Source organism: Macaca thibetana, chromosome X, assembly GCF_024542745.1.
Source record: "Macaca thibetana thibetana isolate TM-01 chromosome X, ASM2454274v1, whole genome shotgun sequence".
Classification (NCBI taxonomy): Eukaryota; Metazoa; Chordata; class Mammalia; order Primates; family Cercopithecidae; genus Macaca; species Macaca thibetana.
Window position 1 is genome coordinate 131,393,054 of NC_065598.1, and position 14,917 is coordinate 131,407,970.

Here is a 14,917-nt window from a genome sequence, read left to right on the forward strand (position 1 = left end):
ACTGGAAGTGAAAATCACAAACAGATGTAAAATGGTAAATAATTTATAAGGTGATATAAACAACAGAAATTAGAGTCATAAAGCACACATAGCTACCTGTTTACTAAGTAATCAGATTTTATTAGTCCTGAAAACTGAATTTAATGTGAGGCAAGAATACATCCTATTATCAAAAGAAAAATGGGAGCGGGGTGGATTTTAAGCCCAGCAATGCTCCACAATCACCTGACAACTACTAAGTTTAATGCTGCTTACAGCTATAATTTACACAAACTATTGGTACATTCTGTCCTAAATGCATAAACCAGAAGTGGCTTCAGGCGTAACTTTGAATGGCTTGAATGCCCTGCTGTCTGAGTCCACAAGTACCTTGTACAAAAGAACAAACATGAAACTTCATGTTAGAAAAAACTATTTCTGGTCTTTGCAATATTAATGAAATACTGAAATTATTACTGCTTTCTATAAAAGAAATGTAATAAGGGCAAAATTGGAGTAACTCAAGTACTTCCTTCTCAAGTAGTAATAGCTCTGGGCTCTTTGTGAAGCCCTGAGGAGCCAAATCCAGTTCATTTGGAAGCCACTACTTCCTTTTCAGAGTATAATCTGCTTTCTTGATGTAAATTATTTGGTCATTTCTGAGGCTTGGCAAGAAGGTAGGGATTAGCTAATATTCTGATTATGCCTTTCTCAATCATGTGAGTGATTTTTTGAAAAGTAAAGCAAGTATTTCTATGTAATGCAGAGAAGTGCTCTTAATTAGTTTGAACAAAGCCATGGCCTGGAGAACAGTAGAAGGCTTATAAATTTGCCCTTTGTGAATATTTGTCAATTTTCTTATAGATTTTTCCTTATTGAATCTCTTTCAGATACAAGCTGTATGCCTTTCTTTGGATGGTAACTTCATTTAAAATGAGTTTGCTCAAATGATTTTTGCCTCTTACCACACCTCATTTACATGATGGGCTTTGTGTATGTCTTTCTAGTACTTCCCTGATGGAAGAAAAACATGTTAAAATTATTCCCTTCTAAAATCACAAATTGATACTGCAGATAGCCTAAATTCGTGGATGCCAGTTATTACAGGGGACGATTGCTTGAGAAAAAGACTTCATGGTATAAAGTTGACTTTTAGCTATTCAGAGCCCCACAGGTCTATTTTACTTTCCATTTGAAACCAAGAAGATACTGCTCTTATGGTATGCCAGATGTATTACACTCAAATATCACAAACAGGTTGGCTTAGAAACATATTTGAGTTATCTATGATACTTCAAGTCTGTGCTATTAAGATGCGCTGGTCGTCCCAGGCTAAATAAAGAAAGCTAGGCCAGCAGTGGAGCACAAAGGTGGCTTTTTTGCTTCCAGTGTTCTACTTTTTGCACCACTTCTTAATGTTAAATAGTAGTGATAGTATTAGAAGAGTCAAGCTCTAAGAACAAAAGACCTTTTGATTTGCCCTTTTCCAGGTTTATAATAGAAATTAGGCTTAAATAATGATAAACCTGCAACATCTTCATGTAAACATTTCTAGACTCAACTATGTGACTTTACAGTTTGAAAATGTGATTATCTTGACCCCTTCTTTCTTTTTTCGTATTTTTACAATACCTTTTAAGTAAACAGCATAAACTTTGTTTTTTAGGCGATTCTTAAGAAATTAGAGAATAGGTTAATAAAAATGTGTACAGCACTTGGATGCTTTTAATGTCACATTTCACTGGGAATATATTGATTATCATATTGAAATACTAGTAGTGTTAGGCTACTGATTTAGGCTACTGATTTACACTTACTATAGAATCTATTTAATGTGGTTCAATTAGCAAGTTATGTATTTGGCTAGTATGTACCCAATAATATGCTAGATGAAATGAGGCAGTGAAGAAGAAATACAGCATTAGACATGGGCCCTCCTCAACTGGCAGTTGTAATGTCTAGATTGAGACAAGACAGCCCCCCCCCAAAAAAAAACCCCAAAAAACAAAAGCCATCAATCCAGCAATAGTGCTTCTAGAGCCTAGAACAGTACCTGGCACATAGTAGAGGCTCCATAAATATTTGTTAAATGAATTAATTTATCCCATGGATAGACTTACACACTCATTCATTTGACGAGGTTCATCACTACCACCTTGTCATTATTGTTGATTTCAATATCAAGGTAGTTGATTCTATTCTTCCACTAGTCTTTCCACCTCAGCAGCCCAACTCTTCAAACCAGAAATCTAGGAATCGTCTTTGATTTTTTCTCTTTCACCTCCCCATCCCACATTCATTTCCTGTTGGCTCAAACTCCAAATATATCCCAAATCTGAATACTTCCCATCTCTACTCCCACCACATTAGTACGAACCACCATCATCTCTCACCTGCTTGCTTAAAAAAGCCTCCAAGATGGACTCCCCCTTAATATTCTTGTCCTCTTCCAAATAATTTATACAACAGCCACCGAGATTTAAAGAAATCACTGCCCCAAATGCCCTGATGTTTTTCTATCACAATGCTTTAACAGTACTTGAAATCCAAACTCCCTCCTATGGCCTTGCAACAGGGCCCTGAATGATTTTGGCCCTGCCTGCCTCTCCAGACTCATCTCAAAACTTTGCCTAGTCCACCACTCTTCAGTCACACAGGCATTACTTCAGTCTCTCATGCCTACCTCAGGACCTTTGCACATACCTCCACCTGGGATGCTCTTTTCCCAGCCAAGGTGGGTCTTTCTCATCTTTCAGACTGCTGAATTATTACTTACTTAGAAATCCTCACTGTGGTAACCCATCACTCCTCCCCACCCAAATCTCCCTTGATGCTATTACTGATGAACCTTCTCAGAGCAATTATTACACTCTCAGATTATCTTGTTTGTTCACTTGTCTTCCTCTTGCTCCTCCTTCCACCACCCTAGCGGCATGCCAGTTCATATAGCAGGCCTTTGTCCCAGTCTCTGCTGTAACTCCAGTGCCTGGAATAGTGACTGGCACATAATCGACAACCATTTTTTTTTAAAAGGTTGAGAATAATCATCATGAAAGTGTTGTATTATTTTAGGGGCTCCATGTTTTTAGAAGAATGTGAAGAACTTTGAGTAGGTTAAGGAAAAGGGAACATTCACAGTTATTTCTAACATAAAACCAATGAGATAAAATTTTGAAAACACGAGGCTCACAAGTAGAGTTAGTCACTGAGGACAAAAAATTCTATTATTAAAGATTTTTTCTTCATAGGGAACTGGATTTGAATAATAGCAAAATTTCTTGGCAAGATGTATTAAGCTTTTGGATAGCTAATCACTAGGGCTTCTCAGTGGGGAGCTTATGGAGTTCCTCATTTCTCTTACTAGATGTAAAAATGTCTTTCTTAAATGAATTATGTGAAATTTCTTTTGGAAAACCCCTTGGTTTGATTTCTAAAATGATTTGATTCTCTGATTTCCCTACACTCTTCTTCCCTGCCATCTTATTCTATCTGCTCTGTAGACAACAAGAAATTTTACCAAAATCATGCTATCTACAAACTTGTTTAGATCCCTTACAGCCTGACATTTATTATCTCTAATCATTAGAAAAGTATCTACATGTTTGATTAAAATGAAGAAATAGGAGCTCAATTCAAATGCAAATGTTTTATTACTGCAGGAGAGTAGGGAGTTGGGTCAATTGGCAATAAGACTATATTTCACTTATTTATTTACCAATATTTCTGTGACAAACTTGGTGTTCACAACACCAAGGTACTGAGCTTCATTCTCCATTCCACTTGGTATTGAAATCACCAAGAATGATGACAAGAACAATGGTGAAGTCAACAAGCCACTTCCAATGAATGACTGGGAGTGTGCATGAATATCCGTGGAGTACAAGAACAGGCCTGCAAATCTTAGAACTGTAGCCTGTTTATACCTGAGTTCTTGGGAGTTTGTTTATGAAACTTTCAGAAGTGCTAGTTAGACTGTTCATTGATACAATGGATACAGGCTGTGAGCCAGGCATTGTTCTAGGTCTGGGCATACCAGAATCAGTAAGGGGGAACTGAGAAAAGATAGACAATATGCATATATTTTTAAAAGATAAATTCAGATGGTAAATGCTGGGAACAAATTCAATCACAATGATGCACTAGAGACAACTTGGGGGGAGAAAATTCTTAAGCTGGGGAGATAGAGTGAAGGTTGCTGAGGAGGTGACATTTAAGCCAATACCCAAATGATGAGAAAGAACTTGCCTGGTAAAGAGCTGGGGGAAAATGATCCTAGGCAGAGAAAACAAATGAAAAGACTCCGAGGCAGGAAGAAGCTTGGTGTGTCCAAGATCCAAAACAGGCCAGTGTGGCTGGAGCAGAGTGAGTGATGGATAGAGTGGTGGAAGATGAGGTTTAAGAGGTAATGCAGGCCAGACTGGGAAGAAGAGGGACTTGAAAGCCACAGAAAGAGGATGGTTTTTATTTGGAGTGTAATGGAAAGCCAACAGAGGGTCTATTTTTAAACAAAGCAGTGATGCAATCTGATTTATGTTTTAAAGGGATCTTTTTAACTGCTGTGTGGAGAATGAGCTAGAAGAAGGAGATTAGAAAGGAGACTATTTCAGAAGTCCAGGCAAGCAAAGATGGTGGCTTCAATGAGGATGGTAGCAATGAAAGTAGAGAGAAGGGATTGGATTCAGGACATATTTTAGAAATAGATATAACATGAGGGGATGAGGATGTTAAGAAGTTTGGATATTACAATAAGTACAGATGTTTCTATTATAATGATACCTCTGAAAGACTTTATAGTATGCAAAAGTGTGTGCTAAAAATAATAGGGCTTATGGGAAATGTAGGGTTAGGGCAAACCCTCAAAACCCATGGAAATTTGTAATAGAGCATTAAGAAGAACAATAGCAATTGCAATAATTGTAAAAATGAAGTTTTCTCTCTGATGACATTTGCACCCCACATCCCAGCCAGTTAACCCATCATAGACTTAATCTCTGGGTCAGCTTCCTTCTCCAAGATGTGAGTCCTAGAGGACATTCACTTCTAATAGAGACCATTTTCATCAAAGTTAAGAAAGTGATCTGGGACATCGCCTCTTTCATTGTTCATGGTTTAACAAGGGGTTTTAAATGTTAACATCATTTAGCATTTATGGCTTTGCAGCATCTTCATCTGTACTTGCAGCCTTGTCAGATAGCTTAACATAGAAAAAACTATAGCCAATACTTAAACCATTTAATTAGCCACACTAGTACTAAAGAAAGGTCTCCGTAAATTTCCTTTTTGCTCAAGGTCTCCATATATTACTAAGACCTTCTTTTTAATGGTGTGAAAGTTTGCCACAGATCATCTCAAAATGTTAACGTGCTAGAAAAATGATGTGTAAACCAACACTTCCTGTGTTATACCAATATTATTTCCCTAACGCTTATTAAGTAAAAAGAAAGCCTTTGGACCTGGTAAGCAGAGGAGTAGTATGATCTGATCTGTGCTTCAGAAAGATCATTCTGACCGCTGAGAGGAGGACAAACAGTGAAGGGCTGGTGGGAAAAGTGGCCGCAAGGGGTTGCTGCAGTAGTCCAGTTGAGAGGTGATGGTTAATAGATGGTTAGGCTAGGCTAAGAGTGGAGATGGTGAGAAATGACTGTATTCATTCTGGATATATTTTGGAGGTAGTGGTGATAGTATGTGCTAATGGAGTTAAAGTAGAAAGTAAGGGAGAGAGATTAAGGGAAAGGATTAAGGGTAAGAGATCAAGAATGACTTTCCAGGATTTTGTCCCAGGCAACTGAGTGACTGACGGGTGGTTTTAGTAACTGTGGTAGGGAAGACTGGGGAAAGAATAGGTTTGAGAAGTGGAGCAGCTGAAGGCTTCTGTCTTGGCTATGTGAAGTTTGGGATGTCTATATGACATCTAAGGGAGATGCCAAATAGGCAAGCAGACACACAAGTCTAAAGCTCAAGGATGAAGTCAGAGCTGGAGATATAAACTTGGTGACGGTAGCATGTTGCTCATATTTAAAGCAAGGGACTGAGGAGCTGTCCTCAGGAGAGAATATATAGAGAGAAGAGGAGAGGACTACACCACCCCTCACACACTTGAGCATTTGGAGGTAAGACATAGGAGAAAGGGCCAGAAAAAGAGATTGAGAAGGAGTGCTCAGTGATGCAGGAGAAAATGAGGAGAGGGTGAGTTTCTGGAAGGCTAGAGAAGAAAATATTTCAAGAAGGAATGGTTAAAAAAAAAAAAAAGGAAGGGTCAGCTGTACCAAATGCTGCTAGAAGGTGAGACTGAGGACAGAAAGCTGGCCATTGCCTTTGTCAAGTGGGAGGTTGTTGGTGATCTTTGTTAAAAGTCATTTCAGATTGAGCATGGTGGCTCATGCTTGTAATCCCAGCACTTTGGGAGGGCAAGGCGAGCAGATCACTTGAGGTCAGGAGTTCAAGACCAGCCTGGCCAACATGGTGAAACCCAGTCTCTACTAAAAATACAAAAAACTAGCCAAGTGTGGTGGTATGTGCCTGTAATCCCAGCTACTCGGGAGGCTGAGGCAAGAGAATCACTTGAACCTGGGAGGCAAAGGTTGTAGTGAGTCAAGCTTGCACCACTGCACTCCATCCTAGGTATCAGAGTGATTCTGTCTCAAAAAAAGAAAAAAAAAAGTCATTTCAGCAGAGTGCTGGGGATTCAGCCCAAATGGAGGGAGTGGAGAAGAGAATGGGAGGCAAGGATGTAGAGGCAGCAACCATGGGCACCTATTTTGAGGAGTTTTGTTGTGAAAGAGAATAGAGAATAGGGCAGATTCTGGAAGAGAATGTAAGGTTATGGGAAGGGGTTTTTTTTTAAAATGGGTATTTATTATTGAATCCGGTTGCATAATGATGGGATACTGCAGAATAGAGAAAGGGCTGTGCAAGAGAGGAGAGGACGATTACAAGGTTGGAGCCCTGGAGTAGACTGTTTCCACTGGAGAGATGCAACCAAGTTGCTTTTGGTTGGGCAATTCAATTGATCAATGCAACTAATAGGGTGGCTAACGTCATGTTTAACCTTGTATTGTGTCCAGCAGTTTCTGCATCTCACTCCATCAAGCCATCACACATTCTGTACTTCTGTTCCGTTGCAGAACTGGACTAACTTTTAAGGGGATTCGTGCAGAACTGTCTGCTTAAGTCACCTGTTGAACAGCAGTGGAGACTAGGCACAGCAGAGGTGAGGAGAAGCCCTCATCAATTCAGGAGCATGTGTGAACACACCCTAGGTACTTCTAAAAATACTTTTCAGGAAGAAAATAGACCTTGAAAGGATTTGGAAGTCTTACAAATGTAGGTGATTAAGGGATCTAGTGGAATTTGCATGCTGATGTAGAGGTGACCTCATTTGTACCCAGAGATTCAGAGGCTCTGGTAAAGTGAAGTACCCTCAGGTCAGTGCTTCCTAAACTTTAGCATGCAAAATCCAAGGGGATATTAAAACACTGGGCTCACCCACAGAAGTTTTGACTTAGTAGGTTTGAGGTAGGGCCTGAGATTCTGTATTTCTCACAAGCTCCCAGGTTCTGCTGCTGCTGCAGGGCCAGAGACCACACTTTAAGAGCCATTGGCACAAAGAAGGGACTGATCCCTTCTTGATGGGGAAAGTGAGGAAAAGCTTCATAAGACAGGCAAGTGAGCTGCAAAGATGCATATATGTTGGACAAGCCAAGCACGGGAGGAGAGGAGGCTCTTATTTGTTCACTTTGGTGGCAGCTTAAGCTAAGTTGATCATGTGGTGATCAATGTTGATTGTTAGCAAAACTAATGAACACATCTGCTGTGCTACCAACCATGACCTCACAAGGTTTCCTCTTGTCCCCTTTATTATTATTATTTGTTGTAGGAACACTTAACATCTACTCTTTTAGTGGATAGAACATGAGCTAAATTTTCTCAGCACACACACACAGGTAACTGTGTAGATGTTAACAGATATGTTAATTAGTTTGATTGTGGTTATCATGTCTACCTATATCAAAACAGCAAGTTGTTGGCCCGGTGTGGTGGCTCATGCCTGTAATCCCAGCACTTTGGGAGGCTGGAGCAGCCAGATCACCTGAGGTCAGGAGTTCAAGACCAGCCTGGCCAACATGGTGAAACCCCATCTCTACTTCAAATACAAAAAATTAGCTGGGCGTGGTGGTACGCACCTGTAATCCCAGCTACTCAGGAGGCTGAGGCAGGAGAATTGCTTGAACCTGAGAGGCGGAGGTTGCAGTGAGCCGAGGTCGCGCTATTGCACTCCAGACTGGGGGACAAGAGCGAGACTTCGTCTTAAAAAAAAAAAAGCAAAAAACTAAAAGCAAAAACAAAAAGCAACAACAACAAAACACCAAGTTGTACACCTTTTAAAAAATTTTATTTTAACAGAGATAGCCTATGACTTTCAAGACATCACGAAGAGTCACACCAACTTCTCAATACCAAAAACTAAAGGGAGATGTCCTCCCTGAACAAGGAACTAATAGATTTGATGTTCTAAGTTAGAAAATGAAAATGAAACAAAACTTCAGAGGACTCCATCTTCTCCTAGCCATTACCAACTCGGGGTTGTAAATACCCTCTTTAAATAAAACTCAAAACTACAACTTAAAAAAAGATCTACCCTTTTAGCAAATTTTAGGTATACAATACAGTATCATTAGCTACGGGCACTACGCTGTATAATAGATCTCCAGAACTTACTTATTTTACATAACTCAAATTGTCTATTCTTTAATCATCAATGCTCAGGTGTTCTTAACCAAAGATTTGCCTTAATCTCTCTTGAGTGTGCAGCTTGGTATTTGCCCATTATTGTGAGGAGTGAAGATTATGAAATACTGATTTTAAGTAATGCAGTCTTAATGGAGATGTTAGTTTTACCAATTAACTATGATGTAAAAAGATTTGAAATATGCTCGGCTAATTCTGTACCGCAAATTTAGATTCTGTGAATCTCAGTTGATTTATAAAGGAGGAAAGAAGGGAGGACAGCCGGGAGCGGTGCCTCACGCCTGTAATCCCAGCACTTTGGGAGGCCGAGGCGGGCGGATCACGAGGACAGGAGATCGAGACCATCCTGGCTAACACGGTGAAACCTTGTCTCTACTAAAAATACAAAAAAAATTAGCCAGGTGTGGTGGCGGGTGCCTGTAGTCCCAGCTACTCGGGAGGCTCAGGCAGGAGAATGGCATGAACCAGGGAGGCGGAACTTGCAGTGAGCCGAGGTCTCGCCACGCACTGGGCAACAAGGCGAGACTCCGCCTAAAAAAAAAAAAAAAAAAAAAAAAGGGAGGGACACATGTGTTTCATTTCCTACCATAAAGTATAATAGATGATTAATAAACATTTCAGAAAAATAGCCACTGTTCCCTTCCTCTTACTCCAGAAAACCCTTGCTTATTTAATAGCTTAAGGGTCTACCCATCCTATGAAGACACAGTTTTACTGTCCCTTGCTATAGACTGATATTCTTTTGTTTGGTTTAGTTAAGTTTAGTTTTTAAATTAAGCAAAGACCAGTAGCATTATTAGTGTCTTTGGAGGTTTACACAGATGAACACTGTTCATGCTGAAACATCCTAGTTGACTTGTAGTTATCTTATTACAAATCAGAATTTTTTTTATTAAATGCAAGTTTCTCTTAAAATATCTTTTAATATATTTAAAGAAATGGTATTTCTTTAAAATAGGTTTCATAAAGTGGGTTTGCCACATCATAAATCAAAATTTATGTATTTATGTAAAATTTATGTAAACAAAATTTAATTTATTTTAAATTTTGATAGATTTTGCCAAATTGCCTTCCAGAAATGTTGAACTAATTTACACTCACAAGTGTATGAGAATGTTCTATTCCCATATTTTTGTTAATACTAGGTATTACTGACCTTCCAAGCTTTTGCCAATCTAATAGTTGAAAATGGTATCTTATTTTAATTTGTACTTTCCTGATAAGTAGTTAAGTATTGTTTTAAATGTTTGTTGACTCTGTATTTCTTCCTTTTTGATTTGGTTGTTCATATCTTTTGCTCAGTTTTTTTGATTTGGTTGTTCATATCTTTTGCTCAGTTTTTTGATTTGGTTGTTCATATCTTTTGCTCAGTTTTTTGATTTGGTTGTTCATATCTTTTGCTCAGTTTTTTGATTTGGTTGTTCATATCTTTTGCTCAGTTTTCTATTGGCTTATTTCCCTTTTTTAATGGTTCATAGAAGTTTTTTATATTATGGATAGAAACCATATGGATAGGTACTGCAAGTAGATTCTCTCAGTCTGCCCTTTGTTTTGTCACTTTATTTTGGTTTTAGGTACACAGAAGCTCACCTTGTGTCAATTGGTAAATCTTTCTCTTTATGACACCTGAGCTTCATGTCAGAGTTGGAAAGACGTTCCCCACTTCGATATTATATTTATTGTAATGTATTTCCCATGTATACATTTCTATATATTATTTTAGCAGTTTAATAGTTTAATTTTTAATGTTTACATCTTTAACCTTATGGTATTTCCTTTCATGTGAAGTATGAGAAACAAATTTGGGTGCGGAGAATTAAGAGCTCAGTTTTAGACATATTAAGTTTGAGATGCCTGGGCCAGGAGCAGTGGCTCACGCCTGTAATCCCAGCACTTTGGGAGGCTGAGGCGGGTGGATCACCTGAGGTCGGGAGTTCGAGACCAGCCTGACCAACATGGAGAAACCCCGTCTCTACTAAAAATACAAAATTAGCTGGGTGTGGTGGTGCGTGCCTGTAATGCCAGCTACTCGGGAGGCTGAGGCAGGAGAATCGCTTGAACCTGGGAGGCAGAGGCTGTGGTGAGCCATGATCATGCCATTGCACTCCAGCCTGGGCAAAAAGAGCGAAACTCCGTCTCAAAGTAAAAAAAAGTTTGAGATGCCTATTAGAGGAGACGTCTGGGCTGGAGATGTAAATTTGTGAGCCATAGTTACATAGAAGACACTTAAAACTTTGGGCTGGGATTGTCAAAAGAGAGATTACAGAATCAGAGGAGAGATCCCAGAACCAAACAATCCCTGAGTTAATCTGAGATTTAGGGTTTGAGCAAAGGAGACTGAGAAGAAAGAACTAGTGAGGTCAGAGAAAAACAGTACAAGGTGGTGCCATAATGTGAATAAGAGAATGTTTGAAGAAGAAAGGAAAGTGATCAACTCTGTTGAATGCCTCTAAGAGACTGAGTAGGAAGACAAAGAAGTAGGAATGGATTTAGTAACAGTGAGATGATTGGTGACTTTGACAAAAGTAGATACACTGGAAAATGGAAGTTTAATGGAGTGGGATTAGGCATGAACGGAAGTGAGAAGTAGAGATAGTGACCAACCATGGACAAGTTCAAGAAGTTTTACTGTAAAGGGGATCAGAGAAATAAAAATAGAGGTGTGGGAGGGGTGTAAGAAGTGGGAGATACATGGGCATATTTGAATGAAGATGGGAATGATCCAGTAGAGATGGAAAAATTGAGGCAGGAGAGAAAGGGGATAATCGAGTTTTAAGATAGGCCTTAAAACTGATGTTTTTCCCCAATGAATAGCCAGCTGTCTCGATATCATCAGTTGATTAATCTATCTGTTCCTTGGTAATTTGAAACCTCTAAAAATATGAAATTCCCATATATATTTGTACTCTATAGTCTGTTCCACTGATCTTCCACGACTTGGTCTTCCAAACTGCTAAGACAGTTTTCAAATTATTTCCATTGCTATTTATCTATTTTACTGACTTATTTTATTTCAGCAATTATGTTTTCAATTTGTAAGAACTCTGTCTTATTCTCTGATTACTTCTTTTTCATAGCACACCAATTTTGTCCTATGAATGCAATATTATTTTTGACATCTCTCAAGATGCTAATTAGAATTTTTCAAACATATTTACTTCTGTGTTCCACATTCACTTTTCCCTCAGAAGTCCACTGTTTTGCCTTGTCATCTTAGTGTTTCTGTATCATGCTGTAGGTTTTTCTTAAATGTCTGGTGACTGGCCATTGATACAGAGGTCTAGATTGCTATATTTTGGTAACTGGTTTGGGGTCCTCAGCAGTTATGGAGGTTACCATTCACCTGACAGACCTCCTCTCTGAATGTGACAGAATTGTGCAGGTGAATGGTTGGAGGTGAGCCAACAGGAGGGCTCCTATTTATGAAATGTGGATAGACACATTTGGGTTGCAGTTTGGGTAGCTAGTAGCTTAGAGGTTGGGAAAGCATCTTATTGGATGTATACTGCTTTAGAGGACTTAACTGCTAGACCTAGATGGCTTTTGTCTCCATGTCCTTATGATGGCCTCTAAATTACCTGGGCAGTCCCACTTCACTCTCCAACCACAAAGTCCATGCTCGGCTCCCTCTCTATGCAAAAGAAGAGCTTTATTTAGAAAGCTATTCTCACTGGCTATAGTCAGGGGTGAATACTACAGCAAGACACTGTGCACAGAGTTGGAACATGGCCCAGGAGCTTGGCAGAACTTCGACTCACTTCTCTGCTTTCTGCTCCATGACTCACTCTAGCTTCTAGCCCCTGCTAACTCTGAGCTTTTTCTGGTGCTTCATTTGGAAGATATATGATCATTTCTCCAATGCGCTTCTCCTATTTCTATGTTAGCAGGGCATGGGTTCCACATTATAATTTTTAAACATTTCCTACTGTTTCAGTGAGGTCATATAACATAATGCAGACCCTAGAGGCCAGACTGCCTGGCTTGGACAAGCTATGTTACTTCTCTGTGGCTCTGTTTACTCAATTTTTAAAAAGGGGATAATAATAGAACGATTAAAATGCTTTAATACATGTCAATTGCTTAGTGTAGCACCTAGCCCACTGTGTTTTTCTGGTCTGCTGGTGATACCTTTTCTGGCTTTCTGGCACTGCTCTAGATTGTTTTCTTCTTATTTTTATATTTATTTTGGCATTTTAGTGAGATTTTGGAACGAAGATGAGACTAAATACAGTGGCTTCATTTATCTCCTTGAACTGGAAGCAAGCACTTGTATCTGAAAAAATAATGAAATGAACATTTTAAGTTAGTTTTCTAATATTTTGGACTTGCCCCTCTCTTGATTTACTTAGAGTAGCTCTAAGAAACCTTAGAGATCATCTAACAGAGCACCTTCACTTTAAAAAAAGGGCAAAGGAATGAGAAATAACTTCCCCAAGGTTGAAAATCTATTTAGGAAAAGATCCCAGACTAGAGTCAAGATCTCTCGCCTCGTAGTGCAATTCCCCTACCACTAAAAATAAGTAAATATTTTTATATTTACTTATAAATAAGTAAATACATAAATAAGTAAATAAATAATGGTTAGCACATGTACCAAGATTAGAAACTCCATTATATCTGTGTGCATCCTATGTCTTTTCTCCTCTTAGAACAGTGCCTCCTACTATGGAAGGAGGCCTCCTACTATGGAAGGAGGGTAAAGCCAGTCCTTCCACCTGAACTTTGATCCCATCCTCTCCACCTGCTTTCTCCAGAATTTTATATTATTAATAACACCTTATTTCTGTGGTATATTCAACCTCTTGCTCTCAACTGGATCCTTTCCATTGGCCTTTAATGATGTCAATACCTATACCTTTAAGAAAAAGAAACAAAAACCTCATTTAGCACCTCCTAATCCCATCCCCAGATTCTCTTCTGTCTCTCCACTCTTCCACCTCCAAACTCCTGAAAAGTACTCTCCATATTGTCGGTATCAGCTCTTCCTCTCCACTTCTCTCATCCCACTTGAATCTGCCTTTGGCCTCAACACTCCAGCAAAGACTTCTCACTAACGTCACTTATGACCTCCATGCTGCTAAATCCAACAGACATTTTTAGTAGACTGTTCTACTTTTCAGCAGCACTTGGTACAGGTGATCAGTTCCTCTATCTTCAAATACATTCTTCTTTGGGCTTTAGGATTCTAGCATCCTTCTGGTTTTCTTCCTACCTCCTGGCCCATTCTTTATCTTTAATGTTTGCTGGCTCATCACTTCCATGTGGCCAGTAAATGTTGTCAGCCTACTCACATTCACTGACTCCTTCAATCCTTTCTCTCCACTGCAGCCAGACTGGTGTTTTTCAAAATGCACATCTGATTATGTCATCATTCCCACTCCCACCGCTTCCCCACACTCCTCAGTATATATATCCTTAAACCCCTTTAATAGCTTCATATTGTTATTAGTAATAAGACAAAATTCTTCAACATGGCCTGCAAAGCCCTGCTTGCTCTGGCTCCTGCCTGCCTTCCCAGCTCTTCTCCCACTGGTTCCCTCTCATTGCCTACACTCCAATCACATAGCTTCCTCTGCTCCTGTCACTCAGGTTTGCCACGCCCCTCCTATTACACTCCTCTCTCCCCTCTTTGCTTGGCTAACTCCTCGTCTTATCAGATCTGAGTTCAAGCATTACTTCCACAGAGAGGGTACCCTGTCTTCCCTGATGAAGTCAGGGATCCTTATCACAGGCTCTTCTTTTACCAGGCATTGAGTCCTCACCATTGCAGTTGTACATTTACTTGTGTGAATACTGGAATAATTTTTCTCCCCCTGCCACTTCTCATGTGTCCATTCAACAAATATTTACTGAGTCCTCACTACTTACCAGGCATTATTTTGGAAGGGGTGACAAACTGAAAACAAATAAATGTGCAATATGATACCAAGAGGTGAAAAGTGCTGTGAAGAAACACAAAATGGAGCAACAGGCCAGAGACTTTGAAAGGCTGCTACTTTGGATACGATAGAGAAGGGGAGCTAAACACTGAGTACACATGGACACAAAGAAAGGGACAACAGGCCGGGCGTGGTGGCTCACGCCTGTAATCCTAGCACTTTGGGATGCTGAGGTGGGCAGATCACGAGGTCAGGAGTTCGAGACCAACCTAGCCAATATGGTGGAACATTGTCTCTACTAAAAATACAAA